Source organism: Aptenodytes patagonicus, chromosome 7 (assembly GCF_965638725.1).
Source record: "Aptenodytes patagonicus chromosome 7, bAptPat1.pri.cur, whole genome shotgun sequence".
NCBI lineage: Eukaryota > Metazoa > Chordata > Aves > Sphenisciformes > Spheniscidae > Aptenodytes > Aptenodytes patagonicus.
In genome coordinates this window covers 27,895,481-27,909,413 of record NC_134955.1, presented here as the reverse complement: position 1 = coordinate 27,909,413, position 13,933 = coordinate 27,895,481, and the positions used below count along the sequence as shown (strand labels likewise).

Here is a 13,933-nt window from a genome sequence, read left to right as displayed (position 1 = left end):
TGATTCCTTCTGGTCTTCCAGTCATCTTTAGCTTTTTTAAGTAGCTAGTAAAATACCCCAGCAGCCATGCTCACTGTAGGTTTGATGAAAGATGATGCTGGCAACAGATACTCTAGAAAACGAGTTTTAAAAAGGTTACTGAGATTGATTAATTTACTGAAAAAAAATCACTAGGTCATTATGATTTGATCCTATGCCCACCCTTTCCCTCATCTCTCTGCTCCCCAAAATGGAAGTCATATCTGCTTGTTCCATTAAGACAAAACGGCAACAAGTTACAGGCATTGTCACACTGTTTTACTCCATGTCAAATTCAGTCTACTGGCTTTGATAATTAAAACTATTGTGCAACTATCCTGCTACATATTAATTTTTAATTCTTGTTATACTTACTCTAATCTCTCCTGTGATGTGCTCACTTCATTTAAGGAACAGTGCCAAAAATATTTCACATGCTGTTACGTACAATTTGGGGGAAAGGAAGAATCAATATTAGAATGGTGAGCAAATATCTGAAGGTATGTTAGCCAAGACTCAGACCTCAGGGTACCATACTTCTGCAGTAATGATGGCAATTTCAGCCACAAAACACTAGTGTACAAACAGGTTTGTTTTAACGTTATTTAGTTGAAGGCATGAAGCTAGTGAAATTAAAAGACTTATGGACTTCACTTGTGAAAATATCAGAAAGAGTGGAAAAAGATGGTATTTCACTACTCCGCAGAAATAAGAAGAATTAAATGAGGAAGCAGTGTTTCTTTGGAATTATAAACCCCACAAAAGTCATCCTAGCCATTGCTCGCAAAGAAAGAAAGAAAAATAAGAGAGCTAAACACACTTATTTTTTGCTCAGATGTCAAATTCCTGCTGGCTTCCAGATCCATTATTTGACTGTTTCTATTCAAAGGATAATAGAAACAATGTCTGAAATTCCAAGCTCTATGGACTGTAGCTACACATTTAAATATGGTGCTAATCTGACAATACGAACATTAAAAACTTCTACATACTACAGATTAAATCTCACTTTTTTTACACTTCTGAAGCCCTAGATTATGCTGCAGAATATATCACTATATATGCTCCTCAGAGATTGCAGAGTAAAATGCTAAAAGTTTTGCTTTTAGTTTTAAGTTTACAGGATTACATCACATCCTGGGACACAAAACCTAAAAAACCCCCCAAAACAACCCACAAAACAAAAAACTGTCTCATATTTTCTTTCCTAAGAAAGCCTTGTTCATTTCACTGAGCAATTAACTCTGAAAGCTAAAGATAATACCATCTTTTATTTTATACAGTCTGAACCTCAGACAACATATACAAATCTGAAGCTGAGGGACTACTGGGATGGTGAGAGCGAACTATGGGAAAGGATGCAGGCTATGGGGAAATCAGACGCTATGAAGCTTTGAAGGAGACAGATCCTAGAATAAACTTCCCCTTGTATTATCTGTGCATATCCAGATCCCTACAGTGTTGCTGAATTGCAGTTTTGTTTTTAAAGAGATAACCCCTAGGTTACATGCATCAAAATACAGTAACTACTTGTCAATATTCTGTTGTTTCATTGTTGATCATGTAAGCATGTGATCAGAACATTTTCTGCCTATGCTGAAATCCAAACTGTCTCCCCATGCCTCACTGGGTACAAAAAGCCCCTTACCTAGTTGCCAAAACTGAAGTTTCTTCCTCTGCCAATCTCTATGACAGTTATGCACCATGAGTACACAAATTTGACACATTCAGAATGTTGAATTTGCCATCAAAATACATGAATTTCTGGGCTGCCTACAATTCAGATTAAATTAACTGAAAAATATTTTTATTTATATGAAATTTTTGTAGAAGTTCCCAGGTGGAGAAAAAGGATTGGAGGGGATGACAACTGCTTTTATCTCAGAAATGGCAAAGTTTCACAGTGCTCTCTCTCATGCATTTATCTGTAAGCATTTGATTCCTCCATACTCTCCAGACCTAGATGAATTTTCACAAATTAGGTAAGTAAATTTTATCCTAAAAATAGCTTATAAGTTTTTTTTCTCCCCTTCCTCAAAATATTTCGGGGGGGGGGGGGGGGGGGGGGGGGGAGAGAGAGGTAAATCAATACGTTCTTAACCTACTTCTCTGGCTTGTGAATGAAGTCCTGTTTACCTGTAGCTTCTACTCTAATTCATTCTGTGAAAGCTCAAAAGGAATGAATTCTGAACTTTTGTCTGACTGAAGAATCCCCAGGACTCCCAGCTCTCTGCCAGCAGATGAAGCAGCAAGTCACCTATCCCTCTGGCTTACAGGATGATGTTTTCTCCGCCTAAGCACTCTTAGAAAGGGAAAAATAAAAAGGCAGCTAAACTTACCCTTTTATTTGATAGTAAAGAAAAATGATTCAAAATAAATTATACAAACCCTATTTTCTAAGATGAGGGAATTAGGTTATTTTTCTGGAAAAGGAGATAAAACTTTGCACTGAAGTGAACAAATTTGTTATTCTAATGAATTCTAAACAGTGGAGCTTATAAAAAGATAGACAAGAAACACATACAGGTACATTTTCTTTTAAATTGTCTATGGGCTTCCTCAAGTATATATGCTTCTTTTGAAAGCTCTACTTCTGTTCTTCCTGCCTTCTTACTGCTATGCAACATTCACTTGAAACAGAATCTACTGCCACACAATTCACAAAGCAGTTGTAGTTTCCTATGTTCATATGAATAAAGCAGGAGACTGGCAAAGGCAAATTTGAAACTGGTAAGACGGAACACTTCTTACTAAATTCACAGATAAAATAAATATTTTGTGGCGGTGACTTTTGTAATCCTGTCGAAGCTGGACAGGGTTTGAGCACAACTGGACGCTTGCAGGAATATATTTTTCCACTTCTATTTACTGCACATATGTATATACACACAAAAACCCACAACAGTTGGGATTTAAACACATAACCCCATGGGCTATATGCATCAAAATACTGCACATAAGAACTACCATCTTCTAGCTAACATTAGGAAGGAACAACTAAGTAATTTCATGTTTAAACACAGACTAATCAATAATTAAGATTTTAGACCCATTTGTCTAATGCACATAGTACTAGGCCTTATCAGAAGGAAACCACAAATTAGGCTCTGTGCAGTGCGGTAGTTCTCTAGTTCCTTAGTCACAACTTTTTACCTTTCTAAATCAACACATCCAGTGCAAAATCTTCATGTGAAAATAGATACGGAAGACACTGTTTGGATCAAAACCACAAAAGTTACTGCTTGTCTGTGGCAACTGAGATCACAATTATGATGTGACAAAACAGTATATAAAGTCCTATACCTGTGTAAGTCTGTTGTATGAAGGGGTTCTGAACTAAGCTGGTCAGAAAAGACCTATCGCTTGAACATGCTCTTGCAGAGAGGCATCAAGGGATTGCAAGCTGTGGTAGAAAAGGCAGCTCTGTTCCCTGCTCTGTACCAACCTGATGAAAAAATCCAAGCAACTTCCCTTAGCTCCTCAACTTCCAGATGTCACACAGGCAAACCAGGATGCAGTGATGCTCAGAGAACTGAGAATACTATTTGCTATACAGTAAACCTATACACTAGAGAGGTAACCCTTAACACAAGTATGCCAATACATACCAAAAGCAGAACTAAAAAAAAGCTGTTCCTACGGATGTACTTGGCAGTGCTAGGTTAACAGTTGGACTTGATGATCTTTAAGGTCTTTTCCAACCTAAACGATTCTACGATTCTATGTGTCTTACCTCCTTATAATAAATCCAATGAGTCTCAAGATCCTTCAGTGACTGCTACCTGTTTAGCTGTGCAGACCATAGCCAAAAGCCAGACTAGTTCAGAGCTAGTTGCACACCGATGGGCAAAGGGCAGGAGTGGAATGTTCTGTTTTGACCTCCCCCTCACTGAATGCTAAACGATTAGGAACTTAATGCCTTGAGACATTTACTGCTCTGACAAATTTATTTGAATACGAACAGTGGATTCAAAAGTTTTCAGGAAGGAATGACAGTATAAGGCTTGTGCATTGTTTCCTTTAAAAACAGACCAATAAAAATCCAACTGATCTCTCTGTGGCAGATATCTATTATTTCTATTAATCAAAATACTTCTAGATTGGAGCACAGACTGCACGCAGACATCCAGTTCCTCCTGTTTGTTCCCCATGCTGCATGCATTAGTGCAAAGGCACTTCAAAGGGCACCAGCAAAGTAGTCTAGAACATCAGGTCTTTAGACAGGCCAGTGACTTTAAGCCATCATTTTGCTGGAAGTACAAACAGTAAAGTCCAGGAATCAACTAATTCTCTGATAGAAACATCTTTGACCTTAATGTAACAGCAAAAACAAGTAAGGAAGACTTGTATCTACAGTATTATCCACATTCCAACGTGATGCCAAACAGTTCTGCTTTGACAGTCACACATTTATTTGTCTGACCAGTCTAGATGTCCCTCTTGCTTTTATTTCAAACAACAAGCAATGAAGTGAATGCATATATCAACTGTAATAGGTCATGTGTGGCTACTATCTTCCTAAGCAGCTAGGATCTCCAAACTAACTTTTCAAATGACAGCTAAGAAAGCAGATCTTAATGACTGATACACCAGCATTCCTCCCCTGAGGAGGAAAGGAGATGGTATTTTATGCAAAGGGTAGTAGATTTTTGGAACTCCTTGTTGGCAGGATAGCGCAGATGCAATAAACTTACACGAGTGCAAGAACAGACTGGACAAGTACTTGGAAGAGACCCATCAGAGGCTGCCAGACAAACCACAACAGGTTAGGTTCTCCTGAGCTGAAAACAGAGAGGCTGAGAGATCACTGCATCAGTTTTGTGGTGAAAACAAACACTATAGATTATTAGCCTTTGTGAATGGCAAAGATAGGTCTGAAACATGCCAAAGAGCAGGAGTATGCCTATGCATTTGTGTTGGGACAAAACAAAAAGCACTATGGAAAAAAAAGAGTTGTCCTGTTAAAACTACTCAAGGACTGAACTATACACATACTAGGTAAATGCTAATTAAAAATGCTCAGCTATTATCAGCACTATATGCAATTGCTTTAGTAACACCAAACTGACCCCCCACCCCCAAACTGCACAACAAAAAACCCCCAAAAATATACCACTGGACTTCAGGAAATGTTACAGCACAGATAGTAACCAGTATATACTTTCCCCTCTTTTTAAAATGCCTTGCAATTGCTTTCAATATGCCATCATATAATTGATGAACAAATTCAATGTGTGGTATACTCAATATCTGACTCACTCCTGAGGACAACTTACACCAAATGGCAGACGGTAGCTCTAAAATATGAGAGCTTATGTATCAGGAAACAGGTTACAACATCTGTTCAAATCCGAGAAGCCAAAAAACCTGCAACTAGGTCCTGCTCTGCCAGTAACTGCTAGTAACAGGACGTCTAACAAGAACTCAGAAGCAGCTGAATTACCAGTCTTAAGACCCTCTTACGGCAGATGAATGAAGTTCACAGACTTTAAGACAGTGGCCTCCAAACTTCTTCAATTTTCCTCTCATCTCCCTCTGACACATTGCCTCTTCATCTGCTTGCCTGAGAGGGGACACGAGTGTTCTGTGAATATACTGACGGGGCTGTGGGTACTGGAATTCTGCAATGCGAGCGACCCACAGCTCTGCAGACAATGATCTGCTTCTCTAGGGCAGAACAGCTGCACAACACTACCCTGAGTTTTACTTTCTTAGTGCATAGCTGGTCAGCTAACACAGCAGCATGAGGCTGCTAACCCAGTGTTTGACCCGCTGCAGATATGTCTGCTACTTCAGTGATGATACTACAAAGGCTTGCAGAGGCATTACCAAAAAGAGAAAAAAAATGGAATAGACAGCCATGAAACTGCCTCCTGACAATAACCTCAAACACCCACCTCCGACCAAAACATTTCTCATTACTCTCCGGTTTAAGATTACGCAAATATTTCTGCATTATTTTGAGATATATCACAACTATTATTTCCAGAATCTGTATCTATTTAATTCTTCTCTACACAAAGCCAGAAACTCCAAAGAACTTCAAATATCACTCTTTGCAATAGTGCCATTTACAGAGGGACAGACAATTTCGGTTAGTATTTACTGGGATTTTTCCAAAGGCAGCCAGTACCTGCCCATGCTGTTTTCAAGGAGAGTACCTGTGCAGCATTAGGACAATAGTCTACTACATCAGCACAGCAAAATAAATAAAAAGATGTTAATGTAAGCAAAATCTTCAAATTAGAATATTTTCCTAGAAACTCCATCTTCTCTTTGGTGTTTAATTATCTCCTTCTTATACCTGTTCCCCAATGATACATTAAACACTTCATTAATCTTCATAGAAATATAACGAGAGGTACCTGAATTGTTGTCTTCCCCTTATAGTGCAAGACATTTTCTTTTGCTAGCTTTAGACTTCAATTTTGTGATGTTCCCAATTGTGACCTTCAGAATAGTGATCTGAAATGTATATTAAATTTCTGTCTTTCCCAGATAAATTTTGTTTCTTTATCTTGCATATTTCCTCATTTTTTTCAGACTAAAGGAACGGAGAGGAAGACAAAAATCAGTATTATCAGCTATTTCTTGGTAGTAGTAGTGAATTAAAAAACCCAAACCAAAAAACCACAACACAGTAAAACTTACTGTGATGCAAAGAAGACAGCAAAGGCCTGGCTGAGAAGACACTGTATGAAAGATACTAGACACTAAGCGAGTAAGCAGATGAACAAATTGCCAAAAGACGAAATCATGAATTTAGAGCAATTAATGCATGACAACCTATTAGAGCATCTGTACTTGTAGAACAGATAACAACAAGCCTTAATGCAGGCTCCCTAGAATAATTAATTTTGGCAAATCATAGACAAGGAGTAATCATCACGTTTGTCCCTCTTTGCAAGACATTTTACAATTAATAATTGATATGAGGAAGTAGCATTCATGTATGAATCCCAGGGCAAATGCCTTTAAAGCAGAAGCATATAGGTTTCTTCCTCTCATTCTAGGAAGACATATAAACGTTGAAAACAACAACAACAACAACCTGTAGAAGATTTAATCCTTTTATCCTTATCTGTAAGGGGTTTTTTTTTGTTAATAGATGTAAAATGTGTATTTCAGGTACATTCTCCAGTTTGAGAAGTATTTTGAGTTTTTATCATTGCAGTGCTAGAACACAACAACGCTTATATTTTGTGAGAGACAAACTATGGAAATCTTAAGTACCTAAGAGAGATCTGAAAGACCTGTAGACACTTTGGCACTGTAGATAGAAAAAAAAAAATCTTGAGAAAGTAGGAAAAGTGGCTTGGTCACAACAATGGTAAGAGGAAATAAAGGCAGCAGTATGACACAGAACAGGAGACAAGGCAGGAAATGAGAGTATAAGAAGTGAGGACATGCATTTCTATCCTGTGAAAGGACAGAGAACTACTAAAAGCAGACAGGATGGAACACTTAAGGCAGCAGCAAGGTTTGAGGGTCCCCTCCCCCCTTTCTTTTTGTTTATTGACTGAATTCAGACCATGAGACACACAGAAGGTATGGATGGTAAATGACACTTGCACTTCAACGCTTAAATCTTCAGTAGAAGAGAATAAGAATACTAATGCTTGCAAGCTATCATGCCCTGAAAACAGAGGTACACATTCACTTACACCACCTTTCCACTCTTTCTCCCCAAATGTTGCCTCTGAGCTTATAAAAATGATCTTTTTTTTTTTTTTTTTTAAGATTGGCCAGAAGTTTACCTTCAGGTATTTCAGCTTTTTGTGTAAGAAACAACCCTACAAGCAATTCTACAGAACAGAATACTTTACAAAGTAAAAAAGTTGAAGGAGATCTAAATACAAACACAAGACCTAGAAATCTGGTTTCATATAGGCCTGTATTTTGCTGCCTTTTCCTATATTATAGGAATCTGCAGCTCTGTACTTAGTCAAAAAGATGCACTGGAAACAAACATTTTGTCATCTCTGCAATACTTGCTAGAGATATTTTTAAAGAATCAACTACACATTCTAGGTTAGTTTTCTGTTACTAAAACAGAGCCAGACATTATTCTTCTGCTAGGGAGCTGGAAATCCACTGGGTCCTGGGAAGCTCTGAACAGCCTGCTTGTCTTCAAGCCAAACATGCCACAAAGCACTACAATGGGCAAAGCAACTACATTTACACAGAGAATTGCTGTGTGGTTGCATATTGGACCCAGGGGAGACTACAGAACCAGCTATACAATTCCAGGACAATACCACTTATGAAGATTGTTGTATTACCCTACACAAGAACTACAGTGAAACAAAAATGCCTTTAACTAAGGTTTATTGCAAGCAACATACCTTGTGCATGTGTAAAGTAAAGCCTTAAAGTAAGAACTGGTCAGAGTTACTTTATTTACTTAAGAAATGTAATGTGTAATCTTAACTCAAAGGATCAAACTTCATATTATTAAATGATTTTAAAACTTCTCCTTTCTGAAATGTCTTACAATAGCAGTCGGACCTGTTTAAAAATCTTTCAGAAGTATGATAGAGGCTTTTTTTTCTTCCCCTGTTAAGTTTCAAGAGACCTTTTGGACTTAAAGCAACAAGTCTCAAGTTTCATTGTCCTTTGCAGCCATCAGAACAGCCATGCAAGCCGTTCTGAGGAGTTCTTTAATCTCAAATTGTTTCTACTAATAGTACCAGATACAAAAAGAATCAGTTAATATTATACTACAGTAAAAATTCACTCACTATTTCTCTCGCATTTCATTTTATCCAAATTAAAGTTTTTTGTTGCATGTTACCTGAAGAGAGTTCAAACACAGCCCAGACAGCTCCAGGAGAGCACGCTATGCAGTTAAAATAGTAATCACTGCAATAATAATTTCTACGTAGTGCATCAACTTAGAACATGATAAGGTGTGATTTCCCCTGGCTCTTGGCACAAGGCTGCAAAGGTAGCAGTATAACTCCAGTATTGTCCACGAGCAGAGTGGGGGAGATTGGAATGGGATGTGATATCCCTGGAAAAGCAAACAATTCAAGCTACCACATACGCCGTGGGATAGAAAAGCCTAACAGATGCTACAAGGGAAGCTCCAGTATCACTCCTGGCACAGAAGGAGTGCAATCAATTTAGGAAGTTGTTATTTTGTTATCTTGTCTCCTAATCAAAGTTGAGATTCCTGTTGCATATTTTGGACAAGCAGCCATCCGCAAAACTTCACTAGCTTTTAAGCTACACGTGCAGGACCATAATCAAAATGTCAGAGTATGTTTCTGAAAAATATCTAAACTTTCCAAGCCTCTAGAGTCAAAAGACAAACAGTGTGATATATGTGCCTCAGTCTTCCTAATCAGCTAAGAAAATACAGCCATGCCTATCTAAAAACTTCCTCTTTAAATAAGGTCTAAATAACCATTAGATTAGATACTACAGTAGGTTTCAACTTCAGGAAGAGCTAAGCCCAGAAAGAATGAAGAATACCACCCTGATCCCAACAGTCCCTCCAAACAAATAAATATACAACCAAACAAATTTACTTCTCCTTTCCTAAACTATAAATGGCTTTAGAAATATTGAGGAAGAATTAACTTATCTTATGGCAGAAGAACTGAAGTTCCTTCTAAGTAGACAAATCTACAATCTTTTAATGTCCATTTTTATCTCCATGCTAAAGGCTTCTATTTTGGAAGGGGCTCGGATCTGCAGAAATTTTATTTGAACACAGACACGTTTCAGGTAAAAACAGATAAGTTGCTATTCTTCATCACACAACATGCCTACAGTTATGTCCCAGTGGAGTTTTCATTAGAGCTTACCTTCAAGAAAACAACAGGATCACCCTAAAGGAGGGGCAGGGCAGTAAGAAAAATACAAACACCACAGCGTTCTGTATTCACAGGGCATTTAAACAGTATAAAGGCATTTTTGTCCTCCAGCAGAGTATCAGCATGCTGAATGTGGATATGACAAGAGTCAATACAGAGGTAGGAGTTCCTCAGTCTTGAAACTGTCAATGCTCATGAGGTACTTTTAAGACGATAATATTCGACAGAAGAATAACTGTTTAACATGCTTTGGCAAAATGCGGCATACAAATTTCCAAATACAAGAAGCAATCCTGAGTCTCAGAGTAAGCGCTCTATTCAAAAACTTGACTGGCTAAAGATAGCAGCTACCAGAAAAGTGGGGAACAAACCAAGCGCTATTTCAAAGCAAAGATGACTCCTCCTCAGTTTTATTCTCTATACCAGACCAGAAGCGGAATGCCATCAGTTTTATTTTTATATATCTCTGTGGTGTTAATTTAATGGAGTTAATCGTCATAAGATGCATTTCATACTGGGATGCATACAAACAATTTTATATACCATTATCAGATGTTCAAGAAAAGACTCAATCCTCTTTCATTTGGACACCTTTCTACGCTCACATTAAGGCAGATGAATTCAACTTTATGTTGCTCTTAAGATGAGAAACCATGGAACTTGCACCAAATGGAAGCGTTCCGTTTCATGACTTATTTTCAGCAACCATAAACTTGATTATTATTTCGCTCTTTAAATAATCTGATTATTTTGTTATTTAAGTAATCTAAATCTATTGATTCTGGACCTGTGTTTTGTAATTGGCAGAATCCCATGAAAAACTAGGTCCAATCACAGATTAGTCTGTCTCAAAAGATACAAACTTTTCAGACAAAACACAGATGTAATGACCAGTATTCTCTCTTTCCTACCTTCTGTATGGTCCTAATGGAGCAGCAAAGGAGAAGGAAGGGCAAAGTCCTTTAGGACTAAATGACTAAATCAGTCATTTAGGAAAGAAGTTAAGTGTTTTGCAACAGCCACAATGCCTGGAGACCAATGCCCTGAAACCAGTACTTTCAAAAACAGAGGTCAACCACCAATTCTCTAAAAATCACTTGAAAATGAAGGTGTTCCTGGCTTTCTTAATCCAACTTTAGCTCTTTCTACCCTGATGAGTGACATATGGAGAGACAGGATATCCTGCACTTTAAAGACAAATTTGATTTTCTTTCTGATATGAAAACTGTAGCAAACACCTGACCATAGTAGAAAACAAGTGTTTCCTCAAGACAATATCAAAACTCAACTCTCCCTGGTTGTCTACAGACCAAAGCACACCTTAAATATTTCTGCCATAGCAGAGGTGATTCATCAGAAGAGCAACAATCACCAACTTTGAGCATGATACTGTTACTTAACACAGCAGTTACAGGTCAACTGTCCTCAGAAATGAACTGAAACTCTTAAGGTGCACAGTTACAGACGGTCTGATCTATTCTTTTGGTACTCCTCTGACCACACAGTAAATCATTCCAACTTGCTAAACCAGAGAAATAAGAACTTGATCACAAAAGAGCTTTTTATTGGGTTGTCAAGCTGACTTTGTCTACCATGCAGTCAAACTATCATGAGAACCAAGCATAACCAAAGGACACAGGACTACTTGGAAACTGAGTAAGAGAGGAAGGGGGAATTGTCTCAGCTGTCTCATGAAACTATACCCTTACTGGACTTCAGGCATTGAGAAAACTGCACCAGAAGATCCTCACATTTGGCTCCAAGCATTTTCACACTAGACTATGTTCCCATTCTGCTGCACATAATCAAATTTGTCTCAGCCCATAGGGAGTTGTTCCACTAATACTCACCTTTAGGGTTTCATGTACTACAGAGTACTTGAGATTTGTTCTGGTCAAGAAATTACTATGAAGACACACATTTCTAACTTTGTAGTTAGTTATATTTCTAAAATTATTAAATTACAGATGGAGCTAAGAAGCCTATTGACTTGGTACTCGCAGTCCTAAGTTGTTAACGCTCCCAACCCCCTTTAGCAGTAAAAAGGCAGGAAACTGTGAAGAGTTTAAGGTTCAGGGAACACTGTTCACTGCAGTGGAAAACGACTGCTTTCATCACTAAAAGTAAAAACAACTTCTCTCTAAACCATTGAAAGGAAGCTCCAATATGTAAATGAGGGATACAAACTGTAGTTGGTTCATACCTGCAGCTACGCACCTCCCTCTAGTTGTTCCAGTCTTCACTCTAAAAGGTAAGGAAAAAACAGACATTGAGTACTCCAGAGTTAAAATCAGGTAGTAACAATCATTACAGCATGAACTCCATTTTGTAAAACGCCGAGGACTGTGAAAGTAAAGCATATTTCTAGTAACAGAAGTCATCATAAGGTGGGGTAAGAACCCTCATTAGACTCAAAAAATGAAGTTGCACCTTTCAAAAATACAAAGAATAAATGAAAGGGTGCAAAAGAAAGGACTGCAAACACAACATGGCTGAAAAGAGAAGTCTTGGAGCTTCCTAATAACATTTAGTAGACTTATCCTACCTGTCTGGCTTACCTGAAGCAGAGTTACCAACAGCAGTACCCACAATCCTAAACTCTTATATTACATTATTTTGACAGCAGCACCACTAACAGATGACAATGAACCTGCAGATGGGAACTCTAATGTAAGATAGCGTAGATGGAAATGTATGAAAAAGCTCTGAATTAGGGAACACAAAGAACTAACACCACAAGAAAAAAAATGTTATTTCTACATCTTAAGCAAATCATCAACCAGGGAACCATACAGACTTTCTGTACTAGCACCTCATAAGTAGGGGATGCTACTCTGTGATTCAGGGTTCTCTTTTTGCAGATTCAGTAACTGACCCACAACACAAGCTAGCATATATTTAAATACAAACTTTTGATTTTTTTTTTTAAAAGGATTTCTTCTCTGCTTCCTCCTAGGTTATTTTGCAGAACTACACTCATGGTTGTCTAGCAGTATTTTACAGAAAATCCAAATCTGTTTACTTATAGTACCAAACGAAAAACTACATCCATCTGCAAGGAGAAGGGTTATATAAGGGTATTTGAGTTCCCACATTTTCACTGCTTTGCAGGCCCCTTCATAACCTTTGTTCTATATTCTTTGAGAAGTGTGAATAAATGATCCATATTCTCTTCTAACTTGTACTGTAACATACTTGGATATTTATCACATGTACTCATGCTCTCTTTTCCAGAGGGAGATCTCTTGAGAATTTTTTATCCCTATTTTGTACTAATTTTCAATTGTTCTAATTTCTTCCTAATTGGTTCAACTGATCTAATAAAAATTATACCCTCTAAAGGAACATAGAATTCTAAACACAACAACAAAAAATAATTTTCTTATAATACTAGTTAAGAACAATAAAATTCAATCCATGAATCCTGAGAAACATAACTCAGTTATCCAAAATGTGTATTTTCAAAGTTATGAATTTATCTTTTCTAGAATATTAGTGAAAACTGACTATTGGTCAGGGAACACTTTACATACTTATTTTCATTCTGTTTCACAATAACATTCTGGATTATGAAGCTCCTACTAGTGACTCAGGCAAATATGTTACCTGAGGACATCTCCTTCCACCTCACCCACACTCCTTTGCTTTTCTCAAGTTTAATTACAGAATATTTGTTTATGGCCAAAAAATGGTCTCAGATTCCTGCTAACAGACCTGGATTGAAAACCTCATGTAACAAAAAAATTTTTGTTTTCTTCCTTTTAAACCCGATCTTTGCCAGATATAAGCCCTATGGAAGTTGTCATAAATGCTAAGTTACATTTCTGTGATAATCAGCTTTCAGAAAAAACTGAAATACACAGCTCATTGATCTTGTAAATGCTTAAGAATATACTGGTAAACAACTTTTTAATGTTAAAAAGAAAATCTTCCCTTCACACATGTAACTATGTAACACTTTAGAGAATTAATTTAAAAACTTAAAAGGAAGCAAAAGTACAGCTAACATAGTCAGAGGAACCCGTAACTCTCTGATACCTTTGGGAAAAAACATACACCTCACTCAATCAAAGGCAAAATCCAAGACAATAAAA

The 13,933-nt window shown here is 37.5% G+C and overlaps 1 protein-coding gene across 2 annotated transcripts in view; it reads right to left on the bottom strand.

The window, feature by feature from the left end:
- The window catches only part of CELF1 (CUGBP Elav-like family member 1), a 63,263-nt gene that overhangs the window by 33,668 nt on the left and 15,662 nt on the right, over nt 1-13,933 (bottom strand). For both annotated transcript variants that reach the window (XM_076344460.1, XM_076344459.1), the window contains exon 2: nt 12,043-12,083. The gene's annotated coding sequence lies outside the window, so the exon portion shown is untranslated. The remainder of the gene's footprint in view (nt 1-12,042; nt 12,084-13,933) is intronic.